At 39.7% G+C, this 16,021-nt stretch overlaps 1 long non-coding RNA gene across 2 annotated transcripts; it reads left to right on the top strand.

Annotated features, from left to right (window-relative positions):
- The first annotated feature begins 869 nt into the window (after positions 1–869).
- Positions 870–8,791, top strand: LOC118722520. Of its 2 annotated transcripts, none has more exons than XR_004989024.2 (4): positions 870–1,336; positions 5,957–6,045; positions 6,375–6,539; positions 8,535–8,791. It is a non-coding gene; the product is annotated as an uncharacterized LOC118722520 (long non-coding RNA). The 2 variants fall into 2 exon arrangements; XR_004989023.2 differs by lacking the exon at positions 870–1,336 and adding an exon at positions 4,554–5,380.
- The last annotated feature ends 7,230 nt before the right edge of the window (positions 8,792–16,021 follow it).

Here is a 16,021-nt window from a genome sequence, read left to right as displayed (position 1 = left end):
TTTTTTCTTTCAGTCCTTTGAATATGTTATGGCACTCCCTTCTGGCCTATAAAGATTTGCTGAAAAAAAATCTGCTGATAGCCTTATCCTATATAATCTTATTTAATAAAACTGTAGTATGCAAAGCCACTGAATGGCAGAAAGACTGGCAGAATGACCAGTTGCTATGATGTGCACTGACCTCAGAAGCTGCCTCCTGGTGGCTAGCGCATTCCCCCAGGGGGAACGCTGCTCAGTCAGAAGCCAGGCTCCTGGCACGTGAGCGCAGCAGCAGCAGCGGTGGTGTTACCTCTCCTGCCTCTGCTTCAGGCGGGCGGCAAGGAGCGAAGATCCTGGACTGCAAAAGGGTGCAGGCCTGGCTGAAGAGCCCCTTCTTCCTCCTCCCTTCCAGTGCTCGAATTTTGTGCACCAGGCCTCTACTATGTACTTAAGATTATTTCTTTACCCTTAACTTTAACGTTTTAAAATATATATACTTTTTTATTGACTTCAGAGAGAAAGAGAGAGGGAGAGAAAGAGAAACATCAATGATAAGAGAGGATCATTGATCAGCTGCTTCTTGCATGCCCCCTACTGAGGATCGAGCCCACAACCCAGGTATGTGCCCTTGACTGGAATTGAACCCAGGATCCTTCAGTCCACAGGTCGATGCTCTTTTCCACTGAGCCAAACCAGCGAAGGCAACTTTTACATTTTAATTATAATGTGTTTTGATGTGGTTCTTTTTTGTTTCATCTTGTTTGGAATTCTGGGCTTCCTTTATGTGGGTGACTGTTTTCTTTCCAAGATTAAGGGAAGTTTTTGCCGTTTTTTCTTTAAGTAACTTTTCCGGCCCTTTCTCTCTTTTCCTTTTGGGACCACTTGATGTTGTCACAGAGGTCTCTTGAGGTAGCTTCTCTTTTTAAAATTCTTCTTTTTTAATTTTGCTGCTCTGTCTGGGTGTTTCATTGCTTTCTCTTCTTACTTACTGATTTTTACTTCTACTTCATCCAGTTTGCTGTTGAACCCCTCTATTGTATTTTCCAGTTCAGCTATAGTTTGGTCCTTTTTTATATTTTCCATCTCTTAAAGTTCTCATGTTCATCTGCAGTTCAGTGAGCAATTTTATGACTATTACTTTGAACTCTTTGTCAGGTAGGTTGTTTATCTGTTAAATTAAGGTATTTTTTCTGAATTAATTTCGTTTTTTGGTTTGTCCCATATTTGTTTCCTCATTTTGCCTGACTCCCTGTGTTTGTCTATATGTATTAGGCAAAATAGTCCTGAAGGAGTGACCTTGTGCAGGAGATGATCTGTGGGACCCAGCGGCACAATCTGCTCTTGCTACCAGAGCCAGGTGCTCAAGGTGCATCCCTTCTGTGGTCTGTGCTTACCTGTGGCCTGTGGCAGGGCCAGCTGCAGTGTGAGATGGGCAGGTTGCAGGTTCTCATCTGCCTGGCTGTGGTGCAGATGATATATGGGGAGGGTGGGGTGTGGTGTGCTTGCCTGGCTGATTATAATGTGGCTGCTGTTTGGGGTGCTTGACTGGCGTAGGGTAGGAAGATTGCTCTACCAGTGCCGGCAGGCTAGAGGAAGGGTTACCAGCACATTAGAATGAGATTGCAAAAATGGTGCCAGCCAGAGCCTCTGTCCCCAGGGAAAGTCTTAGCAGGTTCTTGCCTCTCTGGCAGCCAGATTAAGTTGTAAGTGGGTCTCCCTCACTTATGGTCTAGGCTTTTTTCAAACTGTTGCTTTTTGCTGGATCTCGGGTGAATGGGTCTGCACATGAACCCTTTAAAAGCAGATTCTCCATTCCTTACAGCTCTATGTTTCTTGTGGACTTAATCCCCATTGCTTTTCTAAAACCAGACATTTTGGGGGCTCGTTTTTCGGTGCCAGATCCAAGAGTTGGGGAGTGCTTACTGTGGGGCATAATCCCTTCACTCTTCAAGAGAGAATTCCATATTTTTCAGTATTCCTCTGGTTGTAGGTCTGTCACCACATCTGGAGTGGGGACTCCGGTGTGAGCGTGTCTCTGCCTCTCCTACCCGTCTGGATGCATCTCTTTTATCGTTTGCTGGGGAGGTGCTGTTCCTCTAGCTCTTGGGTCCTTTCAGGAGAAAATTGAATTTGTTGTATCTGTGGGAGGAAGTGAGTTCAAGGTCTTCCTATTCCTGTCCTGAAATAAAATCTTCAGTTTTAAATCTTGATATCCACTGTTTCCATGAGGCACTAGTTGGCTCTGAGCCAGCCGCTGGCTTATTGCACTTATTTGTGGCCTGATGCATGAATTAATGCACATTGAAAGGAAGTTAATTAGAAGAAATATTTTAATATCACAGCAAGCTAACCCATGGCTGATTCTGTGAGAAGTTGGGCTCCCTCCTCTCTGGGTCTGGGGTACGGGTGAACCAGATTCAGGGCCAACGGTCCCAGAAGCAAGCTAACCCAGGGCCAGCAACCTAACCTACCAGTTGGAGCACTTGCCCCCTGGTGGTCAGTGTGCATCATAGCTACTGGTCGAACGGTCGCTTAGGCTTTTACATATATACTAGAGGCCCGGTACACAAAATTTGTGCATGGGGTGGGTGTCCCTCAGCCCAGCCTGCAGCTTCTCTAATCTGGTACCCCTCGGGGGACATGCTTCTTGCAATACGGGACTGTTGGCTCCTAACCACTCACCTGCCTGCCTGCCTGATTGCCCCTAACCACTCTTCCTGCTGGCCTGCTCTCCCCTAACTTCCCCCCTTGCCGGCCTTCTCGCCCCCAACTAGACCCCTTTGCCAGCCTGCTTGCCCCCACCCCCCTGCCAGCCTGATAGCCCCCAACTGCCCTCACCTCCTGGCCTGATTGCCCCTAATCGCCTCTGCCTTGGCCATGCCACCATGGCTTTCTCTTGGGTGGTTTATAGGTGTCCCAGTCTAATTAGCATATTACCTTTTTTTTTAGTATAGAGAATAGAGGCCTTGTGCATGGGTGGGGCCCGGCTGGTCTGCCCTGAAGGGAGTCCTGTATCAGGTTGGGGGTCCCCTTGGGGGGTGGGGCTGGCCTGGGCAGGAAGCCTGGGGCAGTTTGCAGGCTGGCCACACCCCATTGGGGTGAGGATCGCCGCTAGGGGCTGGCTGGGCCTGGGCAAGAGGCTAATGGCCATTTGCTACGCCCTCATTGGTGTGAGGGTCCCCTCTGGGGGCATGGCTGGCCTGGGCAAGGGGCTGAGGACTGTTTGGGGATGGTTTTCAGGCTGGCCAAGCCCCCGGCTTTATCTGGAAGGACATCTAGAAGGTGTCCTGGTCTAATTAGCATATTACTCTTATTGGTATAGACTGGAGGCCCAGTGCACAAAATTTGTGCATGGGTAGGGTCCCTAGCAATTGCTGGCTGCCAGCTGATGTCTCCCTTCCTCTGGCTGTCTGCCGCCACTGCCCCCTGGTGGTCAGTGCATGTCTGACTCCCAGTTGGTTGAACTGCCTGTGGGAACAATTTGCTTATTAGCCTTTTATTATATAGGATAGATGTTAGCACTTAATTTTATGCTGTTCTTTTTGTAATTAAAGTACAATATATATGTATTGTTGACTTGTCTCTCCCAGTAGAGGTCTGGGACCATGTTATACTACCTTAGTGATTTTTACAGTCCATTAAATACTTCGTTGTATATCATTTGTTTCTTCACTACTCTCATAACTTTGTGATCAAGTTTGTGTTGCTGCTAGTGTTCTTTTCTACAATTTGATGCCTGACTTTTTATTAAATAAATATTCAAGCATATTCTAAAGGGATGGAATTGTCTAATGAGCCCTTCCTTATGTACATGACCCAGTCTCAACATGTGATCTTATTTTATTTATTCCCCCATTTAGCACCTTCCTAAATGTGCTAAGTCTTCTCCTCCCAGTTGCTTGGTAATTTTGGAAACATCTCAAATACCTTTCGTCTGCAAATACTTCAGTGTGTATAGTTTTTCTTAGTAATTTATCTCTGGCCAGGGCTTTTTCAACATTTTATCCAATCCTAGTTTCATTGATATCTTGTACTAGAGGCCTTATAATCCGGGATCCCCCGAGGGATGTAGTAATGTGCGAAGCAGCAGGCAGCTGGGGAGGAGCCCGAGCCTGGGCTGGGGCTGTGCCTTTCCTGCTCATTCTGGCCCAGTTCCCGCTGTGCCTGCTGCCACTGCCACCCCATAAAGCTGTTGTGGCAGCAGGAGAGGCTCCCGCTGCTACAGCTGCACTTGCCAGCAGTAAGTCCCGTGTCTGGCGCACATCAGTTAGCTGAGTGGCCCTCCCGCTGTGGGCGTGCACTGACTACCAAGGGCAGCTCCTGCCTTGAGCATCTGCCCCCTGGTGGTCAGAGTGCATCATAGTGACTGGTCAAATGGTTGAACAGTTGGCCGGTCAAACTGTCGCTTAGGGTTTTATATATATAGATAATTTTTTGTTTGTTCTGACTTAGAATCTGAACTTTGACTAATTTCAGTAAAATATTTATCTTTAGTATAGTTACTATGCATAACATACTGCTGTGGGGTATGTAAAGATAAATACGCACAGATACCCATCCTAAAGGAATTATTATAGTTTAAGAGATAAAAAAGATTTTTCAAAACACAGATTGTAGTAAGTGCTAAAATGAGGTGAGATCAAAGTGTGTGGTAGAGGGATCAATTTTTTAAAAGGGAAGATTGGTATAGACTTCATAGAGAAGATAGTATTTGAGAGAAGGGAGATAAGTGAAGGTCTGTTTATAGGCTCTGTGTGGCGGCTCTGTGGATACCGTGTCCGATAACATTTGGCTTCCCAGAGCTCACATAGAGCTACTGGGCAGAGTCATACAGGGAAGTGCTAGAGCTGAATTGGAATTCAGGTATGTATGACTTATGCCACTCCCTGAGGTAGGCCTTCACCTATCTTAGATTTTCCACAAGAGAATATACTGGAGGAGGGGAAATAGTGGGTAAGGATTTTCCGGGTGGAAGGACTAGTGTTCCTAAAAATAAATATAAGTAGAGAAGTTTTCCAGGGACCCAAGAGCAATCCAGGGTGGCTAGAATGTAGGGATTTTGAACGAGCATTCAGGAGACATTTGACGTCTATGTGGCATAGTAAAATCATGGAAAACTTCAAAGGCTGTATTAAGGAGTTTAGACATTGTTCCATTTTACTTCAGGGGCTTTTGAAAAGTTCTTTGAGGTGGGGAGCAAATCAGTCAGACCTGAGCCATAGTGTGTGTCTTGAGATCGCCCCTTGTTTCCCATACCTTTCTTCTTAAAACTTTCCTAATTAGGCACGCAGGAACCAACTGTGACCTTCTATTTCACTTTCACCTAAATAGTGACCAGCCCCTGTGCTTGACGATGCTATAGGATAAATAGGAAGGAAAAAAACTTTTAAATGGTTCTTAGGTGAGTGACCTATAGGCTCACTGGGAAGGTGTCTGTGAAGTGACCTTGTGTTTCATGTTTTGTCTGTCATCTTGACTTAATTATAAGATTTTTTAGAAAAGAGTTTTACTTGTAAATCTCGAACATACAAATAAATTTGCAAAACTGGAAATAATAGAAAGAACCCCTGTGTGTCTTTTATACAGACACCATTGTTAACATTTGCTCAATTTGCTTGCCATTTGTACTCTTTATTGTTACTTTTTTTTTTCACTGTCTCTATCTGTACATTAATTTTTTTCTGAACTGCTCATTATGATCCTTTATCCCTAATGCTATTTCCTTCCTAAGACTAGGGTTATTTTCTTGCATAATCATAGTATAGTTATTCACTTTAACAAATTTAATATTGATATACTTTAATCTGCCATTCATATTTCAATTTGACTTGCTTTTTTAATGTTATCTAAACTGTATACGTCCACTGTATCATAGCTTTTAATGAATATTTGATTGTCAGCAGTGATTTATTTCTAGCATTAAACTTAATTTTTCGAACAGTTTTCTTATCTGAAATCCTGTGCTTCACTCTCTAAGGTGATTCGGGATGTGATAAATGTGCACATGGAAGAACTCAGTCATAATTGGCAAGAAGAGCAGGAAAAAGCACAGGATGATGCTGAAAAGTATGCCATTGTGTTTATTGGTGAAAATATTCTCTTTTTAAACTCTTACTTATAATCGTTTAAGTTTTAGTATCTCCAAGGGCATTATAGCACACTAGTATTCATCAGAGCACTTATTGTTTCTCTTCATTGCTTAGGATTATTACACCAGAGTTGTAAAACATGTTATAAAAACGGTGTCTCTCTGCCCTCTTATATGAAATGTAAAATTACACACTTATTTAGATACTGTATCATTGGTCTAATGCAGAACATTAACTTTAGGCTGGGGCACACTGAAGACCAGTGAAGAAAGTGAACTGATGAATGAATGGTCCTGTCTGTTTCAGGAGATGAGAAAGGCGATCAGCTTCAGTAGATTCTCGGCAGTCTGGTGGAAGCTATTTTGATGCTGAGTGTTCACAGCATAGAAGGGATCGGAGTAGGAGCCCACATAAACGAAAAAGAAATAAAGATAAAGATAAAAATTAGGAATCAAGAAGGAGGAAAGAGAGGTAAGTCTAACATTGTTTTGTCCAACAATGAATTATTTACCTTTAAAAGGTAGAGTTTCTTAAGTATTGTGTAGGTAAACAGTTAATTGTGTTAAAAAGGTGTTTGCTTTTGATCCTGCTGCTTCCTTCCTCCCTTCAACTGTCCCTCTCTCTTTTTCTTCCTTTGCTAATTCCTATTGTGTAAGGTATATAGTATCATTGAGAAGATCCAAACTTTAATAGCAGTCAATTTTGCCCTGTGAATATCCCTGATAAAATTTTGATAGCTGAGAGATACGAACTAATGCTAAAGTAATAAATTGAAAGCAATTGAGGTCTATTCCTATATTTCAGCTGCTTACTGGGCATCTGCCTAGATCCCATGTTCAGCAGGGCTATACCTAAATTTATCTTTTTCTCAGTCTGTTTGTCTTTCCCAGCATTTCCTGTCCTGGTTAATGAATGACCATCATTTGTTCATCTGAGCCAGAAATCAAGGAGTCATGTTAGATACTCCTTTCTTATTCCTTACTACCGTGTTTCCCTGAAAATAAGACCTAGAGCAACTTTGGGAGAAAAAATTAATATAAGACACTGTCTTATTTTCAGGGAAACAGGGTATCCAGTCTTAATTGCTGTCAGTTCTACCTGAAGAGTCCTCATTTATTCCTCCTCTACCTCTGTCATTATTGTTGTCCATCTGGAAAAGGAAGTTGTTCTCCTAATTGCTCTACCTGTCTAGAAGCTTGTCCCTTACGGATTCATCTCTACCCTGCTGCCAGAGTGAACTTAATTTCATCTCTTACAACTCCTCAGTGGCAAAATTCATAGTCCTTAGAATGGCTCTCAAGGATCAGGGCCTCTGCCTACCTATCCTTGTATTTTCCCACTTCCCATGAAATGGGTAGCTAGTGCATTAGCCAACCCGAATTACTATAGTTTCTCATCCACACTGTGTACATTTCTACCTTGCCATGTCATGTTCTGCTGCCTAAGGCCTGCTTGGTAAAGTTCTCATCTTTTAAGACCCAGCTTAGTCATTCTCATGAAGCCATTTTTTACCCACTCAAATAAAGCTGATCGTTTCCATTTTATTACTTGTCTACCTGGCACATGCGTAATTATTACTCTCCCTTCTAGGCTGTGAGCTCTTTGAGGGCAGGCCCATGTCTTATGTAGGATTTATGTGCACAGTGCTTGTCTGATAAATGGGCTCGCAAATGATACCTTGTCTCTCCAGGGTTGCTGGTGATCAGGAAATTAATTGTAAGGCTTATGGTTTAATAATTTTTCTTATCTTACTATCATTCAGTTCAAGGATTTAAAGCTAGCTATGATTTAGTTGTTCTCTTATAAAAATTAAATATTTACTTAGTAATCCCTTTTGATTCATGTAATTATGATATAATAATTTTATACAAATTAACTCTTGATCAGTTATCAGAAATCCTGCTGTTTAACTTCTTCCTGGTTTATTAGTGCTTTTTCCACTTAAGTAAAATTTGATATGTCTGATCAATACCTATTGACTTAAATTCATTAGACAGTCTCAGAACCTAAACGTGATAATTTTCTTTTAAAGAAGACAAACTGAGTATTAGCAGAAATGTTTCTAAATAGGCTAATCTTTGATATTCTTCCTGAGATAGAATGAGTTGAGAAAGGAGCCAGGATAAAGACATCAGACTGTTTCTAATTTCTCCTCTGGTTTTAGTATTCTACTTGAAATGAATTCTCTGATCATCAGCCATGTACATATATTCAAAGTTAATTTTAAAATGGAACTCCAAAGTGGAGCTTTTAAAAAATTCATTTTGTTTATCCCCATCTCAATTTAGTCCCTTAGTTTTAATGATGCGGTTTCCATATTTACTCTTTAAAAATAACTTTTCAGTTATAAATGCATATTTTAATTTGTCCTGGTCTATATCTGTTGTATGAATTATTACTTTAAAGCTCTCCTATTAAGGTGTCCATCATTTATGACAGTTTTTATTTTTATCCCTTTCATTTCAGGGATGGGGAAAGACATCATAGTCATAAAAGAAGAAAGCAAAAAGTATAAATTAAGTATTCATGCATGTGTTAATTATGCTAATGGCAAGATAACTAATATGCTGATATTTTCATTGTAATTGCTTTGACTAGGGGAAAATGTTTATATGATCTGTTTAGTGCTCAGATCACTATTTTTCAGTAAGTGTTTATGTCTCAAACCATAAGCACTATAACTTTGTTTCCCATATATTTTAATAGATGACAGCTTCCTGTTACTAATTTTGTTCTTTTTTTCTTTTTCAATAATTTATGTATCAGAAAATTCTTTAATTCAGTACTTAAATTATATAAATAATACACGAATGCATTCTCATTGTAAAAAATTTAACCTTACACAACACCATCTCTCACTCCTATGGCCACCCCAGTGGTAACTGCTATTTAGCACTACACTGGTGAGTTGTAATAGAGAAAAGCAACCTAAATATCTGTCAGGAGGGGAAAGGCCTGGCTAAATAAAATGCACTATAGTCATATAACAGATTATTTATATAAGATTTAAAAAATAAACTTTATATGAATATGGATACATTTCAGAAACATAATGTTAAGTGACAACAGCAAGTTACAGAAAGATATATACAGTATTATACATTTTCAATGGCTATATATGTATGTAAATATTTTAAAGGTTCAGAAGAACCCATATCAAACTCACAGCAGTGATTATTTGGAGTGACAGGTAAGGAGTATCGGTGAATATTGGGAGGGTGGTCAAAGGAAACTAACTTTACCCGTAATACATTAGTTTCTTAAAAATAAGGTAGGTATTCAGCCTGGCCAGTGTGACTCATGGTTGAGCTTTATCCCATGGACCAGGAGGTCATGGTTTAATTGCTGGTCAGGGCACATGCGCCAATAGGGGGTGTGCAAGAGGCTTTTATCTCTCGATGTTTCTATCTCTTCTTCCTTTCTCTGAAATCAATAAAAACATATTTTTTAAAAATGAAAAAATAAGGTATTCATATTTTACTTGTTAATTAAAGATTGTCATTTTCTTTTGTCTAAATGAACTCTTAAAAATATACTGTAATTTTGTTTAGTTTGTAAATGAAATTTATTGAGGTACTGTTTACATAAAATAAAATGAATCCATTTTAAGTGTAATTTTTATTGAATTATTAGAAGGCATACGTGCATTTTTATTAGAAAAGTAAGTGGAAAAGGAGTGGGATGGTAGGGTTTTGGAAAATTGGATAGATGACCTAAGATGCAACCAGAATTCTCTTGAAGCACCCATCTTATATAAAAACTGCTGTTTGATATTTTAACCCTGCTATTTTGGCTCCTGTAAATGCTTGCTTCCTTAAATAATAAGGAAATAAGACTACTCCAGAGAGGCCATAACCCTCCCCCAGACGAAGTTATCAGCCAAGCCTTTGGTTGAGGTCTCAAAACCCCAGCACATAGGGCTGTTTAAGAACTTGCAAAGGGGACCGGAAACATCCCATATTTGGGAGACAAAGAAGGTAAAAACAAATATTGAATAGGGAAAGTTTCTCCATGATGGGGCTGGAATTTGAAATACAGTTGCTCTCGGCCTGCGCATAATAATAAAGTGTACTCCATCTCTCTAAGCATTGCTTGGTTCTTCTTCCACCTTCTGTAACACTTTGAAGTCCAAAATTTTAAGTAACTCCTGCAAACTATCTTATAAAATATGGAATTAAGTAAGAGGTATTTGATCCTTGAACATATTACTTTTCCATGCTTACCTATTTGTGTTTCGAACTCCTTCATCAATATAACCCTAATGCCTTGCATGTAATAGTTGTAAATTAATTTAAAATTTTGATGAGCATTTGAAGACCCCTTTCACCTAACATCAAACTTTTTATTCATAAAGGGCTGATGTTAATAATTATTATAATTGCTATCCATCTTATTTATCCACTAAGTCCCAGCTCAGATGACATCTTTTCACCTACATTTCTGATCTAAATTTTCTCTCTTGAACACTTTCAAAAGCACTAAGGATAGTTAATGTTTATTGACCATTTACTATTGAGTAGATTCAAAACCCAGGAGAACGTGGTAACCATGTGCTTTGCCTCGTGGAATCTGGCTATAAAATAAAGAGGCTCACAGGCTGTGACGCTGTTGCTAGCTCTCCATCGGAGAGGACAGCATCCCACTGAGACCCAGCTTTTTTCTCTTGTCTGTCTTTTCCCAATCCTTCACCACCCCTTCTCAGGCTCACTGAACCTGGCTGAGCTGGTTCGGCACAAAAAAATAAAATACACATTTAAGTTACCATTTTTTAAGGGTATAGTTCAGTGTCATTACACACTTTCCATTGTTGTACAACCATACCACCATCCATCTCCAGAAAGCTTTCATCTTCCCCAACTGAAACTCTGTGCCTATTAAACAATAACTCTCCATTCTCTGCCCCACAAGCCACTGGGAACCACCATTCTGCTTTCTATGCATTTGTGCCTGGCTTATTCCCCTTGGCAAAGTGTTTTCAAGGTGCATCCATGTAGTGTGTGTCAAAATTTCTTTTTAAAATTAAATATTTTATTGTATGTATGTGTCACATTTTGTGTATTCATCTGTGCACGAAAATGTGCTGCTTCCACTTTTTGTTCCTTCCACACTACTGTGAACGTGGGTGTAAAATACTTGTTTGAATCTCTGTTTTCAATACTTTTGAATGCATACCTAGAACTATAATTGCTGGGTCATAACATAACTTTAATTATTTTGGGAAACCACCTTAATGTTTTCCACCATGTTTGTATATTTTCATATTCTCATCAGCAGTATGCCAGGGATCTAGTTTCTCTACATTCTTTTCAACATTTGTTATTTCTGGTGATATTTTGTTTTTTTATAATGGCCATCTTCATGGGTGTAAAGTGGCATTTCATTGGTGGTTTTGAGGAGCTCTTTCTATTAAATTTTCTTAGTTTTCATAGAACACTCATGTGTAAATATTATCACTATTTTAGAAATGAACCTAATGCTCATGAGTTAAGTAACTTGCTCTAATTCTCAGGCAAAGTGGTGGAGCCAGAATTTCAATTTAGGCAATCTTGCTCCAGGGTTCACACTTTCAATCCACCCTCCCCCTTCTCCCCACCTCATCTATAAATATAAAAGACTAATACACAAAATGTCCCCTTGGGAGTTTGACCAGGAGACTGGGAGTTTGATTGCTCACTATGAGGCGTGCTGACCACCAGGGGATGGGACGGAATGAAGGAAGGCTCTGACTGACAGCCAGAAGGCCCTGATCGACCCTGATCACTAGCCAGGTCTAGGGACCCTACCTGTGCACCAATTTTGTGCACTTGGCCTCCAGTGTATTGTCATTATGTACTGTTTCTTATGTACTACTGTCTCTAACTAGGTTTTAAACTTTTTAAAAAATAAAATATATGATGATCTTTGAATCCCAAAGGGCTTAGTATAATTCTTGAATGATAGGGGTGATAAATGTTTATGGATGAGGAAATTTAGGCATAGAGATGCTTAGTTATTTCCCTAACACACAAGTAATACAACAAAGATTGGAACTAGAATCCCTGCTTTTGATCACTGCATAAACCATTTCACTAACTGTGAACCCTTTTAGTGGATTCTGACATCATGGTAGTAACTATCATTTCAAAGCAGTCTTCATATCCACCAGAGTTCTTTGAACATTTTTATAAAATTAAAAAAGAAAAATTGAAACACTTTACAACCTGCCATTTTGTTAAACTCAAACTGATTCATAAATAAATTTGGATTATATCTTGATGCCATTTGGTTATGCACCAAAATTCACTGCATTGATTAATTTGGCAAAGCAGGATTTCACATGAAGAAGTGAAAAGAGCTCACAGCACCTCCTAAAATTAAGACTTGCTGGAGGAGTCGCAATCAACATAAGGAAGTTGGAATCAGCTGAGGAAAAATTGAAATCCTTATCTTCCTGTCTACTGTACCCCATCTGCTCAACCCAAGGAGGAGAGTATGCGTGTCTTCAATCTGCCATCAGAAAACATTGCTTATTGAAGTTCAAGAGAGGAGGCATTTGTGAGCAAAAGCATTGAAGGGAGCTTCTCAGATATTTAGACTGATATGGTCACTTAAAAGTATATGTTGTTAAGGCAGCTGCTGCACAGAGCCCAGGGCACTGATAACATGAAGTAAGAAACTGAACTCCGTCAATGATCTCTGCCATTTTTGAGTAAGACTGGATAATCTCAAACTTTTTAGTGAAAATTAGTTATCAATTGGTAAATTGGAGGTAGAATATTTTAAATCGGTATTGAGAAAATACTTTCTTTTTTAAAGCTAAAAAATGTAGTCACCTATGTACTCTATAGTACAAAAATACTAATTTAATACTATAAAACTGCATACGGTCTACTAAGGGTGCTTTTTTTTTATGTTTAGTGACTTTATAAAGGTCCAGTCTTGTTAAATTCTGAGAGTAGAAAATAAAGTCCATCCACAGTTGAATATGTTTATGAGGCCAGCTTCTTTTTGTGTATTTTGCTTTTGAGTTGCTACACTAAGCCAGCAGGTGTGTTTATTATTAACCAAAGGCTCTTTTAAACCACACTAATTTTATTACATTAGTGATGGTACTTCCTACTCTGGTCACAGATTTGGGAGTTTGGTGTTACGGAAAGTCCTCACAGCTTTTGTATATTTTGTCTGGGACCAGTAGTTTTTAGTGCTCCTTTCCAGAAAAGAAAAAATATATATAATTTGTCAGACTTAAAAAGCTGTAAATGGATTCATCATTGAGCAAGCTGAGTCACTTTCCCATTCAAAATACAAGTAAGGCCACATCCTTTGATGTAGTAATACAAGGCAGGAGCCACTTCCAGTTTAAAGAGCTGCTACTCATACCACATGGATGATATTGAATTAGGAAAGGCTGCAGGCTCTGGGCGTCCTGCCTTAGGATCACTTCTTGTGGCACCAATTAAGGGATGTGGAGTTAGGTTGCTTGAGTGCTAAGTATTTAGGAGGTGAATTTCCCACACGCATGGGGCTTTGGTAACCCATCTTGTTCCTCCAGCTTCAAGCCATGATTCCCCCTGTAGACTGAGAAAGGTAGTTACTGTATTTTCCGGCGTATAAGACGACTTTTGAAATGAAAAAAAGCCTGTTCAGATTGGCCAGAGTCAGAGAGGCGGTCTATTAAAAAAAGAACTGGTGTTGCCTTGGAAGTCGAAGGTAGTCTTATACAGCGAATATAGGCCTAAACTATGTTTTAACTGTAAAATAAGGGGTCATCTTATACGCCGGAAAATACGGTAATGGAGGTATCAGGAATAGAGAGATGAAGCATGAGCCTGGGCTTTATTCGGTATCACTAACACTAGTGCAAATTAAACCCTTTTAAGTGACTAAATTCTTCACATATTGGAAGGAAAAAAAACCTTGATCAAAAGGAGCAATGGAGTGAGTCATAGATATAATATAGGTTCTTTGCCATATGACCCTGGGCAAATTCTTGATCTTACCTCCTAATCCTCATCTATAGATTGAGAAAATAGTGCATTCAAAAGGTTGCAAAGAGGTGTAGAGATAGATGACAAGTACTAAAATATTGGCCATTATTGATTTATAAGACACTTGTAAGCTCTTTTCTTTCTGCTCTGCCTCCTATGTTTGACTTTGCTGATGGATCAACCTCTTCTTGCGCCCCAGAGAATTCTCTCACACTATATTAGCAAACATGCCATAAATTATTGGAGATTCCATAAGGAAGTATGTGTTAGGGGGACTTCACTACCTCTAGGAGATACACACAGCTGGCGTGCACCTGAATGGCTAACCAGTGTTAAAATACTGAACTACTTCTAAACTGCTTAGTAAACAACTATTGTCCTGAACCTCACCTTCCCTCGCCCTGTCTTAGCCCTGGAAGAGCCTGGCCCTCTCCTAGACACTGCCATGACCCAGCAAATAAAAGGCCAATGCTTGGTGCAAGTAAGGCTTTTGAGTACCCTGCTCCAGGGATAAGGCTGGTTGGTGGCTGTTCTGATTAATTTGTGACTCTGCAGTCAGTCTCTCCCTAAATAATATTACTAACATGGGACATTATTTTCCATTTCTCTTTTTGCCCTATATTGTGGGCCCTGTGTGCTGTGTTGTGGGACTATTGATCATGGACATGGTTATATACACTTGAATCAGCCAACGCTGTATGTAGACAACAGTAGTACAAAGTGTGAAAGAGGAGTTAGAAGTATATTGTTGTAAGGTTCTCACACTCTACATAGAGTGGTGTATTATTGGAAGATAGACTATGATAATGAAGAGTGTATATTACAGCCCTAGCCAATTTGGCTCAGTGGAGAGAGCATCGGCCTGTGGACTAAAGGGTCCCGGGTACAATTCAGGTAAAGGGCACGTGCCTGGGTTGCGGGCTCGATCCCCGGTGGGGGCGTGCAGAAGGCAGCCCATCCATGAGTCTGTCTTATCATTGATGTATCTATCTCTCTCTTCCTCCCTCTTCCTTTCTGAAATCAATAAAGAATATATTTTAAAAGTGTATATTATAAACCTAGAGAAGTTACTAAATAAGTAAAAAAATGTTTAGTTAATAAGCCACAGTAGAGAGGATATGGAATAATTAAGAACAGTCTAAAAAAAGTAGCAAAGAAGGAAAAAGGGAACAAAAGAACAAATAAGACAAATAGAAAGCAAATATCAAGAAGATAGATTTAGCCCACCATATTGACCATATTAAACATTAATGTAAATGTTTAAACCACATGTGTCAAACACAAGGCCCGCGGGCCAAATCCGTCCCGCCAGGCCTTGCAATGTGGCCCGCACCGCGCTGTCATCACTGCACTCCGCTGCGTTTCCATCACAATGACAGTTTATGACTGTTCAGTAAACCATTCGGCCCGCGATTTAGGCTGGATTTTAGATTTTGGCCCCTTCTCTGATTGAGTTCGACACCCCTAGTTAAACATTTAAATCAAAAGGCAGAAATTGTTAAATTGGATGAAAAAGCAAGACCTAATTATATGTTGTCTATAAGAAATGTACTTTAACTATGAAGATACAAATAGGTTAAAAAGAAAAAGATGACAAAAATGTATTATGTTAACACTAATAGAAAGAAAGCTTATTTTGCCATTGCTGGTGTGGCTCAGCAGCTTGGGCATTATCCCTGCACCAAAGGTTGCAGGTTCAATTCCCAACCAGGGCACATGGTTGCAGGTTTGATCTTTGGTAGGGGGCATGAAGGAGACATTAATCTTTCTCTCTCATTTTCCCTTCCTCTCTCTCTAAAAAAAGAGAAAAAATCTAAAAAAAGAAAGCTATTTTACTATCAGATAAAGTAAACTTCAAAAACAATTAATAAAGGAATAAAGAGGAATATTTCAAAATGTCAAAGAGTTCAATTTATCAACAGGACACAACAATCATAATGAGACAGGTTTAAATACATAAGCAAAGCAAAGACTGCTTCATGACTG

This window comes from Pipistrellus kuhlii, unplaced genomic scaffold (genome assembly GCF_014108245.1).
Source record: "Pipistrellus kuhlii isolate mPipKuh1 unplaced genomic scaffold, mPipKuh1.p scaffold_m20_p_2, whole genome shotgun sequence".
NCBI classification, from domain to species: domain Eukaryota; kingdom Metazoa; phylum Chordata; class Mammalia; order Chiroptera; family Vespertilionidae; genus Pipistrellus; species Pipistrellus kuhlii.
The sequence above is the reverse complement of the archived record's forward strand: the minus strand, read 5'-3'. Positions and strand labels throughout refer to the sequence as shown.